Genomic DNA, 27,575 nt, shown 5'->3' with positions numbered 1-27,575 from the left:
CCCTAAAACTCAAGGCATTGGGTGGTATCTCCTCTCTTGGCATCTCCCTTTTTCACTGGGTAGCTCTCTTGAGCTGATTCTATATTGGATCCAGTCCAACAGTTCACACTTGGAATTCTACACCAAAGCAAACATTATTAATTCCACATTTGAGCTTTTCTTGAAATGAAGATTCTATGTATTGTAGAGGTTTTCAGGAACAAAGATTACATTGTCTGAATAATTTTCTTTATCTCCACTTAATTCAGCTTGCAGTGGAAGTGGGAGGTGGAGTAAGCATTCCTTGCTTGCATCTCTCATGAAAGTGAATGTATATGTTTAAGTGAGCAATGAATTTCAAAGTGTTCCAATAACTCCCTCTAAAGACATTCTCTATAAAAAGTCTTCTTTGTTGGCTTCTCCAGTCTTCAATATCCTTGGGCAACTACTATGATAAGGTTTTCCAAAACAGGCTTCCAGAGTAATGCTTTTGCAGGTTCTGTATATACGGTGTATTTTCTTATTTTACAGTGTGGGGGTAATCGGCACCTATGGTTTTGTGCTCATTCTTTGTGATCTTAACTGAAACAGTAACAGAGAAATCCCATTTTAACATCCTATTTGTTCTAACTTCCTTTCCAATAGCTGTGTTAAAATACCAGACACAACTTAAGGGAGAAAAGGATTTATTCCATTTACCGTTCTAGGTTATTGTCCAGCACAGCTGGGCACCATGTTCCCTATGAATGGAACTTGAAGTAGTTAGTTGCACCACTTCCACAATAAAAAACAGAGAGAAATAAATCCATGCATACTGCTTTCTTGCATTCTACTCTATTTCTCTCCTGTTATACAGTGCAGAACTCCCTGCCTTGGAAAATGTGTCATCCACAGTAGGGTGGGTCTTCCCATATCAATTAATATGCTTAAGAAAATCCGATACAGGAGTGTCCACAGCCCAACTCAATGTAAAATGCCCCAATTGAGACTCTCTTCCCAGGTGACTTCAAGGTTGTGTCAACTTGCCAATGAAAGCTAACTATCAATTTACTATAAATAAATACTTTTCTATGCAGGATAAATGATTCTTACAGGAAATAGAAAGTTTAAAAAGACCTGGCTGTCCCAAACTTTTCAAATATTGAGTTATTCCTGTTTTTATGATGATATGAGTTAAAGTGGGACAGTTTGAATACTAAATCTTTAGTTCTCTTCAGTTTTAGACCTGAAATTTTTCTTCCATATCTGAAAATAAGCTTATCCACTACCACTTTCATTCCAAATCTTGGAGCTTCTGAGCCCTCAATTAAGTCTAGCCAACTTAATTATCTTAGCTAAGTGTTTCTTTCTCATTCAGCTTATAGTTCATTTATCCTTTCCGGAATATGAGTCATTATGATACAGCTATATAAACAATATACTTGTTTGTCTGGAACTCATTTTAATGTTTTTAAAAGATTGAATTATAACAGTTTATCTGACTGTCACATAAACAGAAAGAAAGAATTTTAATTCAAGTCCAATAAAACAATGTTTTTGGTCTACCTCTGGTTTGACTGCTCTGCATTAGCAGTCTCAGTACATCACGTTCCTTCCTGTATGCCTCTGGCTCTCTCAGGACATTTAGAAACTTCCTCTTCCCTTGATTTCTGTGGCAGTTTTAATTCCTTCCTATTGACCATTCCCCAGATACAGTTTTGTGAACATTTATCCTGAAGAGTATCCTTATTTTTTCTTTCTTTCCCTTAGAAGTGTATCCTAAGCCTTAGGATAATGATCATTGTAAACAACTCATTGCCTTGTTGCCAATTTTACTTTCTTCTTTATTTCCTTACATCTACATTTATATTTGCCTTTGTTGTAGACTTTTTATCATTAAAGTATAAGATGTTACCTGGTAGACTTTCTTGCCATTTACAGATTAAGCTATTGAATATAGAGTTATAAATACTTACTCAACATCAAGGCTATAATTGGTGTTCCAAAATAATTGCAAAAATGAAAGAAAATTTTCTGGTTTTATTAGACCTGATACTTAATATTAGTGTCTGGATGGTCCCTCAGATGTGGTTGAAACAAATGACACCATCATTTGTTACCAGCTTGTCTTTCTGAGTTTTTTTTTTTTAAATTTTTGTCCAACAAAGAGCCCTTCGATTCTTTTAAAGACTAAAGACTGCATCTACATCACTAAGTGGTCATCTCATCTTATCTATTCTAGCTGTGTAATATTTTTCTGCACATAGTTATTATTTCATTTCCACCCTTCTAGTCTTGATTACTTTTGGATTGGACTAATTACTTGCACTAGTTTTCTGATACTTGTCTTACTGTAGAGAATGTGTGCATCTGGAAGCTACACAGATCTAGCTTCAATTCTTGACAGACCCACTTGATAAACAGCTTTATTAAGGCTTCTAGAAGTAGGGAATTTTTGTCCTCTGATTCAATCATAGGTTATTACACACAGCTTTACCAATGCTATTTACTGAATAAGTGAATAAATGAATGCCCTGACATCTATCTCATAAAGAAACAAGTGAAATGTGATAAAATCATGTTAAGTAGCCCCAAACATATATATGGAGGTACCCGTGTAGAAGATAGCAGGGACCCTTAAGTGAAAGCATCAAATGAGCAGGATGCAACAGTGTGTACCCATGTGGATGACCACATTTTGACCTCCCACTTATTCCTGCTAAAACTGACAAAGGGACAGAACCTCAAGTACCAACTAATGCTATTGTTATGCCCAGATTGTGACTCCCAAAGAGACCACCGAAGACCTTGGATGTCCGGAATGCAACAGCAAGGTTTATTCTGCAGATACAAGTCTAGACAGGGACTCATTCCTGCACCCAATACAATGAGGCAGGGAGGAGTACCTCTTTCTTGGGGAAGTTAGTTTTTATAGGCAAAACCCATAAAATTTCTTAGAGGGGAAGGGGTTAGTACAGATCCATCCTTGATTGGTCCAGTTTTTCCCGGGCCTGGACTTTATCTTATTCTACCTTGTCTGTTTGCCTTGTCAGGAGTTTTACAACTTCTCTCCGGGGTCAGGTCATGTTATCTCTGGAGAGGGGCATCTCGTGGTTAATTGGTTACCATCAGACATCCTGACTGTTCTTTTGTTCCTGGGGCTGGCACCATCATTTCTGGGGACTTGAAACTGGCCTAGGTCTATCTATATTGAGATATCTTTGTCTAAGGCCCCCTTTTTGAGACAATAGAGTGAGGGTCTTGTTGTGCCTAGATCACAGTCCCCAAAGCCGCCACTGGAGACTTTAGGTACAGAATGCAAAAGTAAGGTGTTGTCTAAGTATACAAGCCTCCAGGGAGGCTCTTCTAAATCTCTCACTCACAGCAGGGAGGTTGGAAGGAGCACTCCCCTTTCTTTGTGAGGCTAGTTCTTAAAGGCGCAGACCATATAATTTATTTTAACCTGCCTCCCTTTTTAGTCTTTTGGTCGAATATCCTGACTGTTTTTCAAAGTCCCTGTAGCAGATACAGCCACCTGGGGAAAAGGGGTCTAAGTTCTTATCTACACTTACGAATCCTGGTTTAAGCTTCTCTTTGTCTGTAGGGGATAGAGTGGGGGGTTTTACTGAGGTATCACACTATCACGATACCTAAGCATGTTCATAGTTTAAAGAAGCCAAGTTGGTGGGTAGTACAGTGCTGTGGATATTGCTCTGTATAAATAAAATGCTGATTGGTCAGTAGCCAGGCAGGAAGTATAGGTGGACAAGCAGAGAATTCTGGGAACAGGAAGGCTGAGTCAGGAGACACTGCCAGCCACCACCATGACAAGCAACATGTAAAGATACCAGTAAGCCACAAGCCATGTGGCAACTTATAGATTAATAGAAATTGGTTAATTTAAGATAGAAGAACAGATAGAAGAACTAGATAGCAAGAAGCCTGCCACGGCCATACAGTTTGTAAGCAATATAAGTCTCTGTGTGTTTCTCAGTTGGGTCTGAGTGGCTGTGGGACTGGTGAGTAAGAGAGATTTGTCCTGACCATGAGGCAGGCAGGACTGGAGAAAACTTCAGCTACAGTACAGAAGTAGCTGCACTGTACAGTACAGCAAAGCCCTAAGGTAAATCCGAAATACATGGCCTTAGCTTAGGAGAGGCCGAATGTCAAGGGCAGAGGTGTCAAGAGCAACAGGAAGACTCAGTAGTACTCAAAAAGATGATGAGAACATTGACAGTGGAGACTGGAGGAATGGCAACCAGTGTCCTAAAGTGAAGGGAAATTTGCCAGTGGTATATACTGCATCAACACCAAAGATGGAAAATTAAAGCCATTGAGTGGTAGATTTGGAAAAAAGTTTCTAGGCAGAATGTTGAAAGTGTCAATTGGCTTCTTTTAACTGCTGATAATAAAGTGATGAAAAAGAGAGCTCTGAAGAAGCAATTTGGATTTCAAGCAGAATGCAGAGGGGAATTTTTCCAATCTAAAAGTTTCAAAGTTGGAAAATAAAACAGTTTCTCAGTCCAAGTCCCTCCAGATGGCAAACATTGCCAAAGTAAGAAATGGTTCTGAGAAAAAATCAAACCCAGGGTGATGCCAGTGTGGTATGGTTTCAGATCAAGGTCAAGTCAAGGATGGGTCTGTGAGATGCTTTGTTAATACCTTGTAAAGATAAAAGCCTATACCTCCAAGACTCTCTCATTTAGAAATTTTAAAGCTTTCTGAAGTTCTTTATAGATGCTTTCAGGTAGAAAACAGATCTTGCAGAAATTTAAAGGCAATGCTCTATATAGCTCTCTAGACTTCCCTCAAGGATCAAGGTCACATATAAAAATTTTTAAACATGTGTTGCTTAACTTCTATAAGTAAGTGTGGCTTTTGCCTAGGGATGTAAGGCCCCACATGTAAATAAGTCTAATGAACAGTGATATCTCCAGTGAGAGTCAGAGGAATCTCCTGTCTCCAAAAGCATTTTCAGAGGAAGAGCTATCAACTGCAAGGAAAGAGTACTTAGTTCAAAATGAATCAAGATTTCTGACTCCTAACTTTGGTCATGAAGCAGGATGACGAAATTTTCTTTGTCACAAATAATCAGCTGTTTCTTTTTTTCTTTTTCTTTTTCTTTTCTTTTTTTTTTTTTTTTTTTTTTTTGGTTTTTTGAGACAGGGTTTCTTTGTGTAGCTTTGTGCCTTTCCTGGAACTCACTTGGTAGACCAGGCTGGCCTCGAACTCACAGAGATCCACCTGGCTCTGCCTCCCGAGTGCTGGGATTAAAGGCATGCGCCACCACCGCCCGGCTAATCGACTGTTTCTTAAGGAAAAGAAAGCATGGCTGAATGGTCTAGAATCTAGAAAACTACTCCGATGACAAGAGTCATTCCCAGGGAGCAAACATGGTTCCCAATTAATGTACGCTTTCTGATCCTGGAACAGGGAGGATTGCCAACATGTACCTGGCTAGATTTCAGAATTTCTATAAACAAGTGATGGCTAGATACTATATACCTCCCCCTGGCTAATAGGAATCTATATTATGGTCATTGTACCTTCACCCCCCATCTTATAATGTTTGGTGGATTTAAGTATCATATAACTAGTTTATAGACCTCTGTAACTCAAGATGGCTTTTCAACTGAGTCTAAATCACATAAAAATTAAACTAGATCTTCATCTGAATTTAGTTTTATTATGAGATGCGTTCTAAGTTGTGGATCCAAAAATTCTTTTCATGTGGCAAGAAAATGAAATTTTCCATCTCAAAAGTAGAAAGAATATGTTGACAATGGTGATTGAGATAGTCTTCTGTCTTGCACTCTTTTTTTTGAAATATGAACTTATCTTCCTTATTCCCATCAATATATAGGATAGGTATTTCCACTTCTTAGAACTGATATGGTTTAGTGACTTACTTTGAACAGAATGAAGGCAACTATTGAGTTGTATGATTCATAATTCTGGTCCTTGAAAAGGTCCATAACCTCTAACTTTGTGACTTAAAACAGTCCTTACACCTTTGCTGCCATGACTTGAAAGCTCCAGCTGAGCTCCCACTTAGTGCCAGTGCCAACTGCCAAAACAATGTGAACTTATTTTGGAAGCACCAGTACTTTACACACGAAGTTAAAGTCTTGTAAATCAGAAATCCCTACAAAATCTTGAGAGATTTTTAAATTGCTATTGTTTCAGACTATCTAAAAGTGTAGTTAGAAAATTAATACTTTACAGAATACATGGGTGTGTTTAAAGACAAGATGAAATAATCCCAAAGATTACTAACCAGAACCCAGTGGAATGGTTAGAGCAGTAAGTTATGGTCTTTTCAGCTTTACATAGTTGAGCTTATGGGGTTGATTGGAAACCTTGCATAATATTTATATGCCAGGTGGTAACTAGATCTTTTGGGATTTGGAATTCACAACAACTAAAGTAATATCCTGTCTGGTAAATATTTGATACATGCAAACAAATCTTAATGTGTATCTTAGGAATTTTTGTCTCAAGTTACTTTTTTATTTTGCTTTTGCTTTGTTTTATTTTTGTTTTTGTTCTGTTTTGTTTTGTATATTTTGGGGGGTTTTCATTGTGGACTTGAGCTATTCTCCTGCCTCAGTATCCCAAGTAGCTGAGGCTACAAACACTCCTGCATAATGTTCTTTCTGTATAAAATTCAGAGATATAAATTATTATATTTAATATACCCCTAAAATTGCTCCAATTTAATTTGGTAGGAATTTCCCACTATTATCCAATCTCCTCATATTCCAAAAATATTCTTTTATTTTAGCTTTCATTTTCCTTGCTTCCATAATTTATTCTATCATTATGTACAATACTTTCTACATTAAAAGGGACTATAGTCTACATTTCATTACTTTTCATTGGATTTTAGTTATGAACATATCTCTCTACAAAATTGTAAACTCCTTAAGGACAATGAATGACAATTTTATTTTATCCTAGATGCTAAAAGAAATTTTAATATAACATATTACTGTTTCATTTGTCTGTTTCTCTCTAATCTGAATCCAAAAGAAACCAAAATCTAATGAATAAAATTCAACTTTTGTGGGAGCCCACAGTGACTCAGTTTCCCACAGGAACTCGGTTTGAATCTGAAGTCCATTCTGACCCCAAAGAGTTCCAAGCTTGCTTGCTCTAGTCTCTTCAGAAGCTGTGAGGAAGCTCTGATCCGGCTTCAGGGAAAAGTACAGGGGCTATGAGAAAGTTCTGATTAGCTTACGGAAAAGAACTAGTTATCTAGCTAATGTACAATTCTAGGCAGGCTGCTGATATCAGCAGGTAGCACATGTTTGAGATAACGAAACTGCCTGTTCCTTGAACCAAGGACAGGCTAGACCGCCTGTGCTGTGCTTTGTTCTACTTTAGTCTTTCCGTTTGTATAGAAGCTGGTTGTGAAATAAACTCAGGGCTTGCTTAGTATTAACCAGAAGCCCTCTCAGCACTGATTTTTCTGTCTCCATCTATTCTTCTGTCTCTGCTTCATGCCCTACTCAGCTACCCTAGTATACTTGTTGGCTGGCTCCAACAAACTTTCACACAATGAATGAAAACCTCCAAAATGTCCCCTGTCTTCTCTCTATCCTCATCTTTGGCTTCTCACCTACTGTCACTAGGGATTTGCCATAATGGTCACTCAAAGGCAAAAAGTACAATAGGAAGCTAGTTTAGAAGATTTTGAGCAACTGTAAGTGGCAAATTGCTACTATTAATAGATGGAAGCTATGACAAAGGCAGCTAGTAGTGGCAACGTAACAAATCCCTGTTAAATGAAATATAAGCAAAATGCCTGGGCAGGAGAGATGCTTAAGGGCATAGCTGCCTTTCCAGAGGCCTGGATTTTGGTTCCTAGCAGTCATATGGCATCTCACAATTGCCCATGATTCCAGAGGACCTGACACTCCTCTCTGGCCTCAGTCAGCATTTGCGCGCGTGCGCGCACGCGCACGCGCGCGCGCGCGCGCACACACACACACACACACACACACACAGAGAAAATTTTGAAACACCATATGTAGCTTCTAAAAATGTATAAAACTGAGTGTTGGTAGTACTATACATTTTTCTCTACTCTGTGACTGGTGAGTAGATCTAATGGAGCCTAGAAATCTTCTGTAGACTGTAAGATAAAGTCTACAAGAAGATGGTAGACAAATACGCTATACGGAACCTATGTTGCTAGTGAGTACAGGGATGCTACCCAAGCTCTGTAGAGTATATGTCATTCTGGAACAGTAAAGGCATGGCTGTTCAGGTGTCTTTATCAGTCAAAGACAAAACTAGTCTTTTCTAATAACTGTGTCTACATTGTGAGAAAATTGTGACTACACAAGTTCTACAAATATTTGGGTGTTTGTATGGCAACAAGAGCCGTATTTCAGTGAAAGTCTTTGGTTTTGGATATCTGGATTTACCTAGCCTATACCTATAGAGAAAAACAATCACTTTCCTAAGTGATAAGATTTGGATTCCCTTTCAGACTTTATTTTACTTTCCATTTTGTCTGGTTGAACATGCCTTTGTATGACTGTCTGACAGTAGCATTACTTCTCTAATACCTATTTCAAGCCAAGAATCACTGGGATGTGACCTGCAATCTCAGAGAAAAAAAAGAAAGAGTGAGTTGCATTTCTTTCTGTGAAAGGATAGTGAGGGACTGATGACAAGCCCTTCCATCTATTCTTTCATGTCCCCTCTCCCTCCATCTACCTTATTTTCCAAGTCCATGCACAGTGCAGAGATGGTACATGGATATATCTTGAAAATTCAATGGCTCTCATGTTGGTAATATTTCCAAAATTATCTGAATTGGAGCTTTTAGCTTATTTCTACATGTAATACAGCCATAGCTGGGTTCCTTCATGTCAAGGATATATACGAAAGGCCTTGTAAGAAACACATGAAGCACCAGATGTAGGGAATTTCTGTTCTGAAAATACTCAGATTAGTGGGTGGGCATGGGATTCACCTCTAAGTGACTTCCGATTTGAGAGATGTAGGGAGGAGGGAGCATAAGCAACAGGCATATTTGCTGTTTAGCTAGTTGAATGGTTGGAAATCATTAAGTATCTTTACTATTTAAGATAATACATTGGCATATCTTTTCCATAAATTTTTCTGTTCCTACTAAGGGTGTTCACTATTGTGCTGACCAGTTCTTCATGATGTTCTTCTTCGTTGAACATCCTCTACTTCCATTGGGAGTTGATTAAAGACTTGTCTTTTTCAATAAAAGATATTCAAAATCACTAACTACTGAAATGTCAGAGTAGCTAGTAGCCATCCTGGATGTAGGTAAAGATTAATGTTAGAACTGACAAGCAGGATGTTGGTGATGAGCACAGGGCAGCTTTTTAAAATAATACTTCATTAGTTCTTTGACATTTCATACAATGTTTTGATCATATCAAAACCCTCTCCTAACTCCTCCCAGATCTACCCCTACTTTCCCACCTACCTGCTAATACTGGGGGCCAATAATCTGTGGCTTGATAAGTTATGGAATCTAAAATACAACTATTATTATTATGCTAAATGGACATAATATTAAATATTCCCAGTGCCTTACTGCTATGAGCAAAGATCAGTGCAGCTTTCAGCTAACATTAGAGAAACTTTTTTGCAGTAGATGGTTATTAATGTAGAGACCCACAACTGGGGGATACACCTGGATGAGATTACAATGGAACCCTAATCTGGAAATTTTTGTAATTCTGACTTTATTTCTGTCTTAGTTAGTTATATTGCTGCTATGAAATACCATGACCAAACGCAATTTGGAGAGGAAAGGATTGCCCTTCCATATTGCTGTTACTCATCAAAGGAAGTCAAGGACAGGAACTCAAACAGGAACCTGGAGGCAGGAGCTGATGCAGATACCATGGAGGGGTGCTTCTTACTGGTTGATCCCCATAGCATGCTCAGCAGCTTTCTTACAGAACCTGGGACCACCTGCCCAGGGATGACACTACCCGAAATGGATTCAGTCCTCCCCCATCAATCACTAATTAAGACAATATCTTAAAACTGGATCTTATGAAGGCATTTTCTCAATTGAGATTCCCTTCTTTCAGATAACTCTAGTTTGTGTCAAGTTGACATAAGACTAACCAGCACAATTTCCAAAACAAAAAAAATAGTTTTAAAATTAAAATAAATATCCACATGTGATTTGTTAGTTGAGGGTGTGGGAATTTAGCCATCACTGTGGGATCCCTGGAATCAAGGAATAGGAGGTAGGTAGCATCACACACCACCTTTCCTTGCTGCTTCTGATGCTCATTCGTGCTTCATCCCACCACTTCAAAATGACTCTACATTTTACTTCTTTCTCCATGTGACTAAAAAGGGGGGCAGGTTGACATTTCTATATTGTAAATTCTCTGCATTTGTTATATCAAACCAAGACAAACCTGAAATTTTCTGGTTCTGGCTCTGAATCTTATGGGAGCAGACTACTGTAATATAGCTTGGCCTGGGTCATCTGCCCATGTCTAATAGAATTAACTGCCAGAGAAATTGAATCTTGCAGTGCCAAGGAAGTGGTTTTTCCAGGAAGAGGAGAATGTTTGTGGCTAGATGCACACATCAAATGTGCTACTATAGATATGTAACAAGTCTATTGCATACTCACCTGTCAAAGTATTCACATGGCCATCACTGTTCATGGCAGCTATGCTAATTATAGCTAAAAGTTGTGAATGAGCCAGATTTCAAATTGCTACATCATTACTATGAAAATTTTACTATAATGCATAGAAAAGGCCCTACAGTAAAAATAAGCTTTTATGTTTGCATTCATGAGTGACTTGTTAGTAGTATGATTTTTAATCTTTCAGTACTTTATGACTTTCAAGTCATAAAAGGGCGAAGGGATAGGGTGACTGATAGTCCAATTACAGCTGTCTATACACTGAATTGGCTAAGAACCCAGGAACTGCTCAGTGCATGAGGCTAGATGCCTCATTAGTCCCAATGTAGTTGGACATTTCTCCAGTACCTGCAGTTGAGACAAATTTCTCCTGCCCATTGCTGTAGCTGCTCAGACCCAAATAAACATACAGAGGCTTAATATTTTTAACTGCTCGGCCATTACCTTAGGCTTATTACTGACTATCTCTTACACTTAAATTAACCCATAATTTTTATCTATGTTTAGCCACATAGCTTGGTACCTTTTCTCAGTTCTGCCTTGTCATCTTGCCTCCTCTGTGTCTGGCTGGATACTCCTGACTCAGCCTTCCTCTTCCCCAAATTCTCGTTGTCTCTTTATCCTGCCTATACTTCCTGCCTGGCTATTGGCCAATCAGCATTTTCTATATCGACCAATCTGAGCAACACATATTCACAACATACAGAATGACATCCCACAGCAGTCCCAATCTTGTGCTAAAGTCCTGGAGGATTCCCAGGGAACCACAGTTCATGTTGGAAGGCTGGAAAAACAGATGTCAGTAGAAGACAGCCATAGCAGAAGGATGAAAAAAGTAGATGAAGGCAAGCAGGCAGAAAACCAGCAGCTTTGCCCTGGGACCTCCTTCTGTCTGGGCGGCTGCCAGAGGTGCTGCTCTTTCTAGGGGTGAGAAGATTTTCCTCTTTGTTCATCCTTTCAGGGAACATGCTTATAGACAAGTCCAAAGGTATGACTCTTAAAGACTCCAGATCTAGTGACATTGATAACCACCACACAAGTAACAAAGAAAGACTTACAGAAAAAAAAAAAGTCAAGTTGACTTCTGTAACTAGTGAAATATGCTCACTTAGAGGCTGGCACAGAGCCTGTAGTTCAGTGGTTCTCAATGTCCTGACACAGAGACCCTTTAATACAGTTCTTCATGTATTAAATAAAATTATTTTTGTTGCTACTTCACAACTGTAATTTTGCTACTGTTGTCAATTGGAACATAAATATCTGTGTTTTCTGATAGTCTTAGGCAACTTCTTTGAAAGGGCTGTTTGACCCCCAAAGGGGTCACAGCCCACAGGTTGAGAACTGCTGCTGTAGTTTATGACCCTGTATGGCAAATAGCAGGAGTTCGAAAATGTGTTAAACAAGCCTGTGCCTTCTACCTCAAGCACAGCATGGAGCAGCCAGTTTGGGGATGAAGAAGCTGAAAGGCTTTAAGAAGAGATGGTTCTAAAAGGCAGGTGGGAATGCAGTGAAGTCAGGTAATTACATTTAACAGCAGCTTTTCTATATTCGGATTAACAAAGACCCAAACCAGACTTTGCCTGCTTCATCATCTTATCTCTGCTGATCCTGATAGAATTTTTTTTTTCTTTCAAGCACTTTAGTGTCTGCAGCATCATGGCTTTTAGAAAAGCTACAGCCTGTCTTACTTCTTATCATGCTGGGCCTTACCCCACAGGGTGTTTTGTATTACTCAGGGCAGTGGCAGAAGGAGAGACTAGATAATCTGAAGAATTGATTACCCCCGAGAGAATGATTAGAGAGCATTTGCTAGTTCATTAGATTAAAGGCTATTGTTTTCATTTATGTGACTTTTTGGCACTTGCTCCTGCTTTTGCAAAATTCATCTCTAATTTACCACGGTCTACTTTCAAATAGTGTGCCACTCCACATATGGCATGCAGCCCTTACAATAATACATTCTCATATCTTAATCCCCATTCTTTGTTATGGGGCTGTAAAACATTTTAGTTCTACATGTGATAAAGACGACCTTTCATTATCATTCTTTTTCTTCGCCTTCGAAAACCAATTAACTTGTAAAGAAAGTTGAAAGTCAGGTTTCAAAAGCCTGGTTATTTAGAATATATATGATATACTCAGTACTTTTTCTTTTTCTGTTTAGATCCAAATACCCACGAGGTATCATGTTCCCCTCAATGTGAAAATCTTGCAGGTAGTGGGCAATACAATTTTTCTCAGCTTTTGTTTATCTGAAAATGTCCATATGACACCTTCGTGTTGTAAGATACTTTTGCTGGATGTAGAATGTCATTTAATTTGGTAGCTCATATTTATAGCCTGTTGACTTTAAAGTGATTATTTTCATTTGCCTCACATATTTTGCTATATTTTATAATAATCTTTTTCTTTCTCCTTCTGCATATGTACCCTGACTGCCTCCATTGCACCAGAAATGTATATTTTATTTATCATAGTTTCCAGGGATTTATTTGTGATGTACCTGGATTTGATGGTGATGATGATGTCTTTTGTTTATGTGTTATGTGATATTATTTATGCTATTTATGTGGATATGAAAACAAACATCTACTTACTCCCAGATAGTGAACCCATAACAGACCAAATTAAGGATCCCATCAAAGTTCTCATTGGTGGACCAATGAGTTTCATTGGGGTTAGTTATAGGAATATGGGTGAAGAGTTACAGGAACAGAAATGACTCAGACACCTGAATCACCAAAGCTCACAAAAGCTAGATGTGAAACATACTGGACAACCAGGCAGCTCAGCAGGTTGCAAAGCATCCTGTCCAAGGAGCTTGGGTGGTCTGAGAGTTCCTCTCAGTAGTCCTTGCTTCTTATACATTCTTAGAGCCTAGTGAATCTGGTCAACTTCAGTGACTTCCTGAAGCCTTTGCGTTAGCTTCCTGAGTTTAATGCTACTTGTTCATTGCAGCATGAAATATTCCTCCTCCTTTGAATATCCTGTGTCATAACAAGCATCCCTTCAAGATAATAGTTTATCCAGTGTGTGTGTGGTGGTTGGGGGGGGCAGAGGTTGCTACATGACAGCACATGGTGCTTGTGTTTGTGTCTGTATCCTGTTTTGGACCAGTGAAACAAACTGGATACATAAAGATTTAGTGCCCTCATCAAAGTTAGAAGATCAAGGATTATTGCTGTTTTACACAAAACACACTTTTTTCTCTCCTCTGGAACTTGTTCACATGTTTTGGCTACTTAATTCTTTCTCACTGGTTACAAAACCAACTGGGACTTATTGCTTAATTCCTTTCCGTTGTGCCTTACACTACACGGTTTCTACTAACATGCCTTCAGATTTGCAGATCTTTGCTTCTGCAGTATCTAACCAGTTGTTAATCCCATCAACTATTATTTTCACTTCAGAAATTAATTTCTTTATTGTTTGTAATTTCTACTTGGAACTTTCTCATGGGCTTTCTTCCACTTTAACCTTTATTTATTTTTCCCTCTCTCTCTGACTGTTGAACTTAGTGACCCTACAGTTTAAAGCCTTTTCTGATGTTGGTCATTTTGAGTTCGTTTCTATTAATTGATTTTGTGTGTGTGTGTGTGTGTGTGTGTGTGTGTGTGTTTCATATATTATAGCTTCCTTTTTAATTTCTTTTTTCTCATGATGTTATATTCTATGAATTTCATTTTATTTGGGGTATTTTATTGTTTCATTTTCTTACAGAATATTGACTTCTTCATTCATTTGAGACAGGGCCTAATGTATCCCAGTCTGCCCTGGAACATTCCATGTAGCTTAGGATAAATTTGAACTTCTGATTCTCCATCTTCTACCCCCAAGTGATGAGATTACAGACATGTACAACAAGATCTTATCTATAGGGATCTGAGACTCTAACCCAGGGCTTTATGCATGCCATGCAAGCACTCTACCAGCTGGGCTATACTCCCATCCCTTGACAAATGTTTTTCAGGATCAGATTATTTAAAATTTATGCCATCCTCTTTTAAGCTTGTTGCTTAAAGACTTTTCTACATAGGGTTCATTTTGTTCTTAGTGAATGTCTCACTTCAGATGATTAGAATGCACATCTCCCAGCCCAGTTGTATTGGAGCTCTGAGTATCATTCAGTTTATTGCTACCTGAGTGTACTTTTTCTGGTTTGTCTTAACTCTGTTTATGAATCTACACAGAATACCTTTGATTCAGTAATGGACCATTAGTGTTCCATCACTGAGTCAAAGGTATTCTATGTAGATTTTTTAAAGTGTTTTCTGTTATTCTCCTGTGCTGTGTACACCGACTCTAGCTGTCTTAGCTTCACTTTTCCTGAACTTTGTTTTCTATATTGTCAAGGCAATATAACTGTGTTGCTCTGTTGGGATCATTTTCTTCTTGTAAGTCTGTACAAAGTGATTCTAAGCAGAAAACTTGGCCAGTTGAGATTCCCTTCTACTATTGAAAGGGCCATAATATTGGACTGCCTGGTGCCAAATCTCTAAAAGGCATTGTGTTATAGATTTTAGTTTTCTAGTTCTTTTCATAAGAGAGCAAATCTTGTAAGAGTTGTTCCTGATACCTAATAAGATTCACTTCCTCATAAAGCATGGAAGCCAATACAATGCCCAAATTTGTTATGTGGTTGTCTGCAAGGAGTTTAGGAGTGGTAAACTCAGATTTATTTCTCCATGTCGGTATCAAGAAACTTATAGGAGGGGCAGATGCTACTTGTTGGTTGAATGGTGAGAAGAGAGAGGTTTGAGTTCTCTAGCAGGTATGGATGGTCTGCATCAGTTTTTGTTCACTGCGACCAGTACTTGGGAAACTGTTTAGAAAGATGAAAGGCTTGTTTTGTCACACACTTTCAGGCATTATGGTCCATGGATAATTGGTTAATAGTAGAATAACATGGTAGATGGACACGACAGACTAACATTGTTCAACTCATGGGTCAGGGAACAGAGCAGCAAGGAGGGTTTGGGGACAGTTATGCCCTTCAAATGCATGCTGCAGTGTCCTGCCTCCCTCACCCAAACCGTGATTCCTAAGTCTCTACTCCAAGCGGTAGCATTAAAGTATTTCAAAAATATTTATAGGTCCCAGGGTCTTTTTCAGGGAAATTACTCTGTTCCATGAAGAGACTTCTGAGCTTGTGACATCAGAAGGTCACTGAACCTGACAACTTAGCTTCTACATGTGTCTGTTCTTAAAGAGCCGTTTCTAAGCATTCTCAGATAGATTGTCGAGTCTTTTCCTGAAAGACAAGTTAAGCCCTTTTCATTATAGGATTTATGTCTGGCTGTATCGAGACATACACCAACTTTGCTCCTCCTCAAAATCTCTATATAATCTTTTGGGAAGTTTGCTTTCCTCCTGCAACAAACTAAATAAGTAAGACCTGTCTCTCCTGTGTAGGGACAGTCATTCATCATCTTGAGTTTCTAAAAGATACAACAATATTTATGTTGACTTGTCCTGGGGTATTATATGGCAAGAGCTGCTTAAAAGAGATTCTAAATCAAGCGTGGTAGTGCATGCCTTTAATCAGACAGCTGAGTTCAAGGCCAGTCTAGTGTACATAGGGAGTTCCAGGCCAGCCAAGGCTCCACAGTGAGACCTGCCTCTGTCTCTTTGTCTCTCTTCTTTAATTATGGTTTAATGAAAGACAAAAGGCAGAAGTGCACACACAACTGGAAAACCTCTATAATATGACTATAATAAATGTAATTAAATATGTAATATATAATAGTTCACATAGGATTGAAACAGATGTAAAGTTTACCATTTTAACCAGGTTTTATTTACTTTTTCTTTTATTTTTGAGATTATAATATAATTACATTATTTAGCCCTCCTCCTTTCTCCATCCAAACCTTCCTATATTCTCTCTTTGCTTTCAATTCATGGCCTCTTTTTCCATTGATAGTTGTTATGTTCATATATATATTTTCAGGCTGTATATTGTTACTTGTTTATGAGTTTTCAGGACTGTATGTTTAGTATTAGATAAGCATTTCTCCCATTCTTAGCTTTCCTTATTTATCTCTCGCTCTTTTAGTATGTGTGTAGAGTTGAGGCCTCTTGATCACCCCATCCCAGTCCACTTTGTGTATCTATTGGTTGTTGTCCCTGTTCAGCTCATCTTTAGGCAGTCAAGTTGGTGAGACTTCTTGGAAGTAGGTTCTGACATTAGTAGGAGACACAGTCTCCTCTTGCTCTTGCAATCTTTCTGTCCCCTCTTCTGAAATGTTCCCTGAGGCTTAGGTGGGACAGTGTTTTGTAGAGGTATTCATTTGAAACGAGATCCACAACTCTGCATTTTGATTGGCTGTGGTTTTCTGTTGTCTCTGTCTGTTGTAAAGATGTTTCCTTGATGAGGGGCGAGGACTAAACTTATCTATGGGTATAAGGATATTTAGAGTATGTTTAGGGATTATGATGGTTTGCTAAAGTTGTCATTGTAGATTCTCCTCCAGTCACCAAGACTTCACTATCCCTGGGTAGTTGGCTAGGATTTTAGTATCAGGCACAATTCCCCCCTTGTTGAATGGGTGTTAAGTCTAATTAGCTTTGCATTACTGCCAATGTATGTATTATTGTACCATGCTGATTACAGTTCATAGGATCATAGATGTGTAAGACTCTTGGTTGTTTTCCTCCTTTGGAAGCCTGCATAGCACCTTCTGGTACCAAGAAAGCTAATCTTGAGGGAAGGGTCAATCAGGTTGGTTCTAGCTCAGGGGCCTCTGGGTCCTGTGTTTGTACTGAATGGTGTCTTCAGCAATAGGGACTTACCTTCCACCTTTGGGGGGCAACCAGGGATGATAGTAATAGTTTGTAATATTTTGAACAACCCTCAAAAGAGAACTTCTCATACCTGGTGTTGGGGTTTTGTTAAGAGGTCTTTGGCTATGGGAGGGAACAATGTCAGTTCAGATGAGAAAATTTCACTCAAACTGTGTGTGTGTGTGTGTGTGTGTGTGTGTGTGTGTTATAGGTTGTTTTTATGTGAATGATTTTTTAAGTAGCCCCCACGCTTCTGCTCGAAACTTGCATTTGCCACATCCCAATGCAAAACAGATTTATCTGATATAGCCCCTGTCTAGTTGGTATTTTTTTTCTCATTTCTAGGAGCTTGCCATATCAATCTATGCCCAGTAGTAGCAGAAGCAGTTTATACAGTGCTGCACATTGTGACTAACTTATGTAATTTATGTTTAATTTTAAAATTCAATAAGTAGTTGCCAGATGAGACACTCTATAAATCACCCAAATAAATAATGAATGTCTCTTCCAATGCAGGCTCCGGGCATAGAGAATTTCAGCCCAAATAATGGTGGAAAGGAAGAGGAAATAGAAAGAGAAAAACAAAGAAACACACACTTCAGCAAAAATATGTGTATATCTGTTTCCAGAGCCCTGATTTGCATAGCAGTGTATGGTGGTACTTACAAATCTGCAGAGCCTTTTATTTTGGCATATACCAGCAGGAGATAATCCTTCACTTTTTATTCTGCAAAAGAATGATCTCCCTAGTATTCTGCACTTCTCAGTCTTAAAGGCAATTTCAAAATAATTTCCGTGAACATATATAATTATACACGTCAAATGTGAACTGACAGATTTCTACAGAATAATCTTTGAAAAGCAGCAATGGAAACAGTGTGGAAAATGGTGGGAAAGGGCAGAAAGAGATATAAAGAAGGAAGCTACCTGGCTCAGTGTGAAGTCACTGAGATTCCACCAACCAAATTGCAAATTGGTGGACTTTTTTTTTTTTAATCAGTTGTTCAAGAGAGGGTTGAAGAAATCTTTTTAGCCTCCAAAATAAATAGCAGAAGGAAGAAGGGGAATATAGTACTAAGTGTAGAAAAGGGACGACAACATAAAACAAAAACACTACAGAGACACACAGTAGGCAGCATCAAATGATCAAAAATAAAATAAAATAAAATAACAGTTAATAGAGCTAATAAGATTAAGACTACAAAAAGTTACATTGGCCATGAAGGTTTTGAGTCATTTAGTGAGTTTTTTACTTTAAGGATATTTAGTTTCTTTGCTTTTGTGATGGTATGTGTCTATTAAAAGGAACAGAAATGAGTATTTATATGTGTGTGGGTCTCAGTTCTTCACATTTAAATTTAGAACTTGCTTATAGTGTAAACTTTCTTGAGAAACCACTTTGCTTAATTAAACCAAGACTCTGCAAGGCTAATCCTATCACCTAACTTTCCCCTGAGAGTTTTGTCATGTTGCCTTCCTTTGTGTTGAACTCACCACTGGGTGCTATGACTGGCTGGTTCCTCTTCAAACTCACAGCATCCATATAGTTTGAAACTACTTTCGAACCGCCTCGTCTTTTATGATCATCAAATATAGCATGTCTCATTATCGCTCATTATGTAATTTGAATTACCAGTGCCTTAAGGGTAGCTAGCTCTCTTTTCATATGTCTCCCCTCCTGGCCTCAAAAGGACGGTGGTGCTTTGGCTTCTAAGCCCCTCATGTTCACACTTCAGCAGAAATTCTTCCTTTAAGAAATAACTTCCACTTCCTGTCCATGCTACTTTAGCATCTTCTGTGATATAGCATTTGTTTCCTGAACTTAGGTGTATAGTAGGCAGTGAGGACTCTGAGAAAAATTCCAAAGCAGATTCAAATACCTTCAAAGAACAAGCATAAGAGTCAATGGCAGAAAGACTGCGGGAAGTGTACTGGCCTGGAAGCTTCCATTCTCGTACTAACTCCAATAAGTAAATGTGGGTTTTGTGAATGAGAACTCTTGCAGGGAAGCAGTGTCTGCAGAGACCGGTGACTGATTAGAACTGAAAGACTGTGGAAAGATTGGAAAGTTGCAGGTCCAGAGGCTAATTACCTTATTCTGGGATAATTGCAACCCCCTTCCCACAACAGCTATTCCTTACCCATGTCTGTGCTAGAACCAACATCTTGTGACTAATAAAAACCTTTTGGATTCTATGATTCAAGGAGACCACTAGCTTCCACCAACCCAGTAGTTAAGAATGCTGCCAGAAAGCATCGTAGGCCTCTAGACAAGCTTTCTGCATCTTGCTGTAAACACATCTCTGGATTTCCCACTAGTGTATCTTAGACTTGCTTTTATTTATGGCTTTCTTTGTTCTGTAAAACCATAAGAACTTTATTAAACTGCTTCTATGTTGGAACATGGAATTTGGTGTTAACTAAATCTGTGTTCCTGGGCCATGGCCTGTAACATGAATTGCTAAACAGTCTTACTACTACTACTACTACTAATAATAATAATAATAATAAAAACCCAGAGCCAGATAGGGATGAAAGCTGAAAGAACAGAGAAACAGAACAAGCCACAGCCAGCCTCACTTTACCAACTCCTCAGCCTCCAGAACAAGACTTCCTATTTACTCATGCCTTATATACCTTTCTGTGCCCTGCTATTTTAGTTCCTTCCTAGTGCTGGGATTAAAGGCATGTGTGCTTCCCAAATACTTGGTAGCAAAGGCATAAGGTCTCAAGTGCTGGAATTAAACGTGTGTGCTCTGTTTCCAGTGTGGACTTGAACTCACAGAGATCCAGACAGATCTCTGCCTCCCAAGTGATAGGATTAAGGGAGTGTGCCACTGCTGTATTGCCTTTATGTCTAATCTAGTGGCTGATTCTGTCCTCTGATCCCCAGATAAGTTTACTAGGGTACACAATATATCACCATATTTCCCCTTTCTAAAATAATAAAAGGTTATAACTAATACAAGAATAACTATATACAATAAGTACAATAAGCATATACAAAATATATAATCAAGAGTTACATTAACAATGTCTAGTCCATTAACATTTGACAGATTCAAACAAAAAACATGTAACATGAATTGCCAAATGGTCTTATTAATAAAAGAAAAATGGAGCCAGATATTTGGGTGAAAGCTGAAAGATCAGAGAAACAGAACAAGCCACAGCAAACCTCCCCTCGCCAACTCCTCAGCCAATCCTGTTTCCATGAATCCTCAGACTGAAAGCCTCTGAGTCCTCACCCCTGAGGGTCTAAGCTGAACTGCTCCTTAGTTCTTGTCTCCTCATGCATTATATACTGTTCTCCATACAGCCATGCCATTTCTTGGGATTAAAGGTGTGTGTGCTTTCCAAGCAAAGGCATGGAATCTCAAGTGCTAGGATTAAAGGCATGTGCCACCACTGTCTAACTCTGTTCCCAGTGTGGCCTTGAATTCATAGAGATCCAGATGGATCACTGGATCCCTGTCTCCTGGGTGATAGGATTAAGGAAGTGTGCCATCATTGTTTGGCCTCTATGTCTAATTTAGTGGCTGGCTCTGTCTTCTGATCCCCAGATAAGTTTTATTGGGGTGTACAATATATCACCACAGTGACCACTCAAAATGGTTCCAGAATAAACATTAACCCCTTTAAGATGAAAGCTGTGGGGTTTTTTTTTTTTTTTTTCATGGATAGTTTATTGATTTTGCTTTACGATTGGGGAACCAGAGGCCCAAAATGACTATGTGACTTACTCAGGATCACAGAGTTTGATAAGGTTGCAATCAGATTCAATCTAGGCCTTACAGTACCAGATCTTATGTTATGAAATGACAGAAATGAAACATGGAACCCTAAACAAGAGGTTCACCAAGTACTGAATGTCACGGAAAGAGAAAAGCCCAACTTGTGTAGTCAGTGTGAGCCATGAGTCAAGGAAAAATAAAGAAGTGTTGGCCCTCTAAAGAAGCTAGGCAAGGATGATCGGGAGCAAACATAGTGAGATCCACCAGCAAAAGGGCAGGTCTGTAGGATTTACAGTCCTAAAGAATTTAAACTGTGTACACAAGAGGGCTTTGCTCAAAGAAAGGCTGGAGGAACTCACATACGTCAAGCTAGGGGAGAACTCTAGAAGCATTATAGAAATGCTCAAAGAAAATATTGAGAATACAACAGGGAAATTGATGCACACATGGGAAATCATGTACCTAGAAATGACTGTGAAGCCCAGAAAGCCTAGCGATCGTTTGGACTCCTCAAAGTATGGCAGTTTTCTCAGTCATTGATTAAGTGTGGATTGTGTTAGTCTCTCCACTGAGCATGATGGGAATGGTGTTTAGAAAGGGCAGTGGTCCCTTCCGTTTCTAAATGTGTCTGTACCACCAAGTTTGCCCTTCCATGTCTATGCTGTATCTTTTCCCTCAAAGGCTTTAAAATTTTGATCCTATTCAGACGATTGAGCACAGGCCTAATCTCACTTCTTTCCAGCTGTCTAAATTATGTAAGGGAAAAAAATATGGTAATATTGGCCCCACTATGAATAAGTGATTGGATTTAAAATGGTATGGGCAACAGGTTCTTTTAATATTCTACAAACCAGTTTGAAAGTTTTATTGCAGTTCCAATTTCACAGGTGAAGACAGAAACTTAATAAGTTTTATTTTTATTGTGTATGTGTGTGGGGAGTTGGGGGTGGGGTGGGTAGGTGGGGGTGGGTGCCTGTGAAGGGCAGAAGAAGCCACCAGAGCCCCTGAACCAGAATAACAGGAGGTTTTAAGTCACTGAACAGGGGTGCTAGGAATCAAACTTGAGTCGTCTGGGAAAACAAGTGCTCTTAACCATTGAAACATCTCCCCAGTCTCAATTGATAGGTTTTAATTACCTGTGTAACATAGATGAAGTAGTTAACTGCAGTAATTCTGAAAGTTGTTTTCCCATTCAGCAGCATTCCACAGGGATGCTCTATGGACTACACACATACACTGCTTTTTGCTCTTTTATCTGCTGCCTATGATGGAGTTGATTATAGACTCCACACATCCCCTAAGAAGGGAAAAGCATTTCTAGATTATAATTATTTTCTAGGATTCAGGGCTGAATGCTTTGGTTTTTGAGCATCAGCTGAAGAGTGTGTGCCTGTGAATGGACGTGTGTGAGCACATGCTTGCTATCTTGGGTCTGTAACCAGTTTGGGGCTGGCAACCATTACATAGGAAATGGCTTTCACATCTGAGTACCTTTGTGATTTTTTTTTTTTAAACAAAACATAGGTCTGAATAACCAGCTTGAGGCTGGCAACCATTCTATGGGAAATGTCTTTCACATCTGAGTAGCTTTGTAATTCCTTTTCAACAAAACATGCATTGGTGTTAGTAGGAATTCATTGATAATCGTGATTGGTTATGATTATGATCCCTTGTCTAGTCATCCTAAATGTTTTTCCAAGTGCTTGTGTATCCTAAGAACACAAAGGTGTAGGGATGAAAAGGCCAATCTCCAGTTGGTGCAGGGTAGGGACTCTGATGTCTGGATGCTTTGATGAGACTGGTACAACCATGCCAGAATCATCAAAGTATTCAGGCTGGTTATTCATAAGCGATGTAGTCATGGAAATGATTCTGTGTTCTTACAGGCAGCAGGCAGGGATTGAAGAAGCAGCCAAGCTGTTTGGAAATGAACACACCTGTTTGATGGACAATGGACTTTCCACCCTTGCTTCTCCCTACTTACCAGCCAGCTGTCTGTGGTCAGAACTGATCGTGTTCCCATGTTTTCTCTTTTGCCCCCTATTCTGACTCTTAGCTCAATAACATATTTTAATCTGTAACCAAAGTTTTAATTATTCTGTGCCCTGGAGTCAGTTCCTCTGTTCGAATAGTATTGTCTATCGAAGCTAATTTTCGAATCCTGCCTATTCTTCATGCTCCTTAGACTGGGGAAGCATTTGGGAGTTGCTTTCCTAAACTTTTCTCATCCCACCTCCCATTTTACCTTGTGACTGCAGTTATCACCTTCATTTGATTAATTGTGCAGCTATCAAAGCAATCCATAATCCCTATTACCTCTGCTAGCCATGGGCTTGGGCGTCATCAGTCAACTTTTCATATTGACTGTTTATTTATTCAAAAAAATTATTCCCATGCCTTAAACACCATATTTTTTTTAAAAAGTGCCTGTGGCCCAATAAAGAAGACAGATGTGAACAAATTATGGCTACAAGAAAGCACATCTGGCTGAGTCAGAGGTCAGCCTAGGGTAAGTAAGAGTGTAAAGGCAATCCATTATCTATAGATAAATATGTGTGGAAAGTACTGAAGCAATTACATAGAATGTGTAAACATAAATTATGCTACTTAGTTTAAGGATTTATTGCTGGGTAGCTATGCTATAGGTATATTAATTCAAAGAACATGCTGAACTTTAGTGTGCTTTATGCTAACATTTGTGCTTGAAGATCCTGGCTAGTCAAAGGTGGTATCCTCTCATTTCCTTCTTCAGAGTGCCAAGAAAGCAAAGGAATCCAACATTACACTGGTGTGTGAGAAAGCAGAGGGTAGCAGGAGACTCTGATATACATCAGTAAACACTCAGCCTCCTGGAACATTACCAGAGTGCCCAAGGAAGGCTTTTCTATCTAGGGATTAGGTTTTCTGCAAGTGGAGGAGAAAGACACATGCTAAAAGTCAAAGCAGACCACGACTCTTTGTAATGCTCTGGGTGCACATGCGTGTGTGTGCATGTGAAAACTAGAGGTAAACCTATGACATCATTCTTCAGTAACCCGTCCACCTAGTCTTTCGAGAAGAGAAAAGATCTCTCATTGGCCTAGAGCTTACCAATTGGGTTTGGTTGGTTAGCCATCAAGCCCCAGACATCCACCTGTTTCCTGCTTCCCCATCACTGGGCTTGCCTGTGTGCATCACGATTGCCCAGTTTTTTTCTGTGTATTCCAGGGACTGAAGTCAGGTCTTCATGCTTGCATGGCAAGCACTCTGCTAACCGAGCATTACCCTTTTTGTAACACAGCATTGAACCTAGACTAATAATATTATCCAATGGATTTTTGGAATCAGTTTATAATTTCAGACCAACGCATGTTTTATGATATCCAATCTGTATTTTAATTGGAAAAATATAAGAAAAAGCCCCAATCACTGGTCAGGAATGCAAATGAAACCCACTGGCATTGTGATGTGGTTTCCTTGAGCTTCTCTGGCATTTACCTGCTAGATTAGAGTTGCTGCATTCCTACTTTGCCAGGGCTGGATTTATCCTATGGGAGATGAGCATGTCCACTTGTACCTCACAGAATGATAACAGTTGTTAAGTGGAGTTTTGCCATTCTGGAACATGTTTCTTGAACATTTCAAACCAATTATTAGCTTCTTGGAATCTCATCCAGAAGCCAAAATGTATGCGCATGGCCCAAAGACAGATACTTGGAGACTGTAGAAGAATCATCCTAGGTGAACTTACCTGATGTGTGTGACTCAAGAGAGAAAATTAAAACTGAAATTGATTCTATCAGTGCAGTCTCAGCAGCACTGTTACAATGCCTCCTCACTCAGAAAAACAGGAATATCTCAAAATGAAGGAAAATAGAAAAAGTTTCTAAGTATCAAGGAAGACATGAGAACCAACTTAATGCAGGACCCAGCTCATGATTAATAGCCTTGTCTGCACCTCTCTTATTCTGCTTTATAAATGCTGCTCAAATATGGCATATTCAGTAAACATTGTCCCTATTATTGAATGGAATTAAATGTCCTTTATTTATGTTTATGATGTGGAAACTTAAGTTCAGATAGACAAGCAGAATGCCCTTTTGCCATTTGGCTTTCAAGGTCTAGTGTTGAAAGTGTATTTCAGGCAACCTCCTTCTGTATCTTACCCTCACTAGTAGGGTGTACTCCCTGCTGTACTTGGATTAATTAAGTCACTACTGGAAATTCTCTTTGGTCTTCCATTGCTAATTGAAAAAAGGTTCTAATTCTCAACTTTCCCTGCAGGCTTCATGTAGACACTATCGTGAAAGTCAATGCTGAAGACAGAAAATTGCTTTGTTTCTTGTGCTTCATCCCCACCCCCCTAAAATTGACAAAAATATTTACCAATAAAACCACAGGCATGGATATTCAATCAAGTCATCTGCACAGGGCTCATGTATTATATAATTATTCCAGTGCTGAGCTAAAGAAACCATGGGAGGCTATGACCTGTCTTCTAAATCTAGCCATGTGGTGTGTTCTGTGAGCCAGTCTTCCATCCTCAATGACACACATTGATTTCTATTTGCTGACTCATAGTGCCTGAGTTTATGTTTTTTGTTAAGGAAAGTTCATTTGTATTTTTTGAGATCTTTTCTACTTAAAAATATCTCCATTCTCTTGTCTCCTTTGTGCTAATCCGTATTAAAACTCAAGTGCAACTTATGCTTTGTACTTTAAAAATTTTTTTATCTATTGTTTAGGGGCTGGGTATGTGTGGCATGCATGTGGAGGTCAGAGGACAACTTGTGGGAGTGGATTCTCTCCTTCTACTATGTGGACCCAGGGATTAATCTCAGGTCACTTGGTAGCACGTGTTTTTATCCACTGAGTCATCTTGCCAGTCTGTTTGTGTACTTATTTAAAAACCCAAAACACAGAGAACTAAGAACATCAGAAACAGTCCTCCTAAGGGCTAGTGAGATGCCTCAACCAGTGAAGTGCTTGCCACACAGGACCCTGTGCTCATTCCATGGAATCCATGGAAAAAGTTGAATGCAGCCAGGGTGCTATAATCTCAGTGCTGACTAGGTGGAGAACAGGGGAGTCATGGAATGTACTGGCCAGCCAGTCTAGAATATCAGTGAGTCTCAGTATTAGTAAGAGACTGTGTCTCAAAAAGTAAGGTGGAAAGCAGTAGAGGAGCACACACATGATGCCAACTTCAAGCCTACACACACACACACACACACACACACACACACACACATACACACACACACACAATCATCTTATTTAATTTTAGTTGTCTCAGCTTATTTAAGGACTATCCCCTGAACACTTGGACAAGCCACATTAAAGCTGATTGATCAGTGTGTTGATTAGGATGTCCACCATGACAATATCTGAAAAACTAATTCTCAGAAAACACAAGAAATATTGTTATTGAACTTCCTTTTGGGATTTTATGCCTCCTCTTATCTTCTTTATTTGCAACTTAAAATATTAAATAGTATAAGAAGCTGAGGAGATGAAAGACTGAGTTAATAACTCACTTACCACTCACCCAAAGTTCACTGTAGTTGGCTGCAGTAAGGACTGAACTGCAGAAGATGTTTCTGAAGTGTTGTCTTGAAATTTATTTTCTACCAGACACACATACTCCTCAGTTTTTTATTAGCTATGCTGATGGAGAAAGAGTTACATTGGGCTCAAGTTATAAAATATTTCAATGATGGAGGAAGCATCCTTTGACATCAATAATGCTTTAGCAAAATGTAAGCCTCTGACTTAGGCAGGAGTCATCTGAAGTAACCAGTGTGGCAGAAATATATCTCCAATAGTTAGCAAACTGGGATGCTAAAGGGTTAAGGAGGTAGGAAATCATCTTTCAACTCTTTCAAAATTTTCAAATTCTGAACACTGCAGAAACCTTTGACTTTATTGCATGGCAAAATAGGCTCCGAATGACTCAACGTTCTTCTGCACGGCAAACAAAAGGGTAACACAAAATGTGGGCACATATTCCAGCCATAGAAAGACATTGTGGTCTGCAGATCTAGGGTTTGAATGCCAAGGAAATGATGATTACTGATAGACCCCAAAATCTAGGGTGCTACCTTCTCGAGGGGGCGCCCCAAGAACCCAGATTCTGATCCAGTTGATGCAACAGCAAGAGGTGCTTATTAATGCGGCTGTACAGTCGAGCTCCTCTGCTCCAAAGAGCGAGTTGCACCTATTGCAATCACATGGGTACTTTTAAAGGAAAAACCCACAAAAGCCATAAGATTACAATTCCCATACAATTTCATGGCCTGATCACAGGGTGATCACAGAGTGGGTACAGTCAATGTCTGTATGCACATTCTTCCCAATACCTCAAGGGTGGTATCAGGGCGGGAGTGGAGTTTGCACAAAGGTCACAGTGGTCCTTCCTGGAATACCTGCAACTATCCCAGTCACAGTTGAGC

Source organism: Peromyscus leucopus, chromosome 14, assembly GCF_004664715.2.
Source record: "Peromyscus leucopus breed LL Stock chromosome 14, UCI_PerLeu_2.1, whole genome shotgun sequence".
Classification (NCBI taxonomy): domain Eukaryota; kingdom Metazoa; phylum Chordata; class Mammalia; order Rodentia; family Cricetidae; genus Peromyscus; species Peromyscus leucopus.
This window is presented reverse-complemented; position numbering follows the sequence as displayed.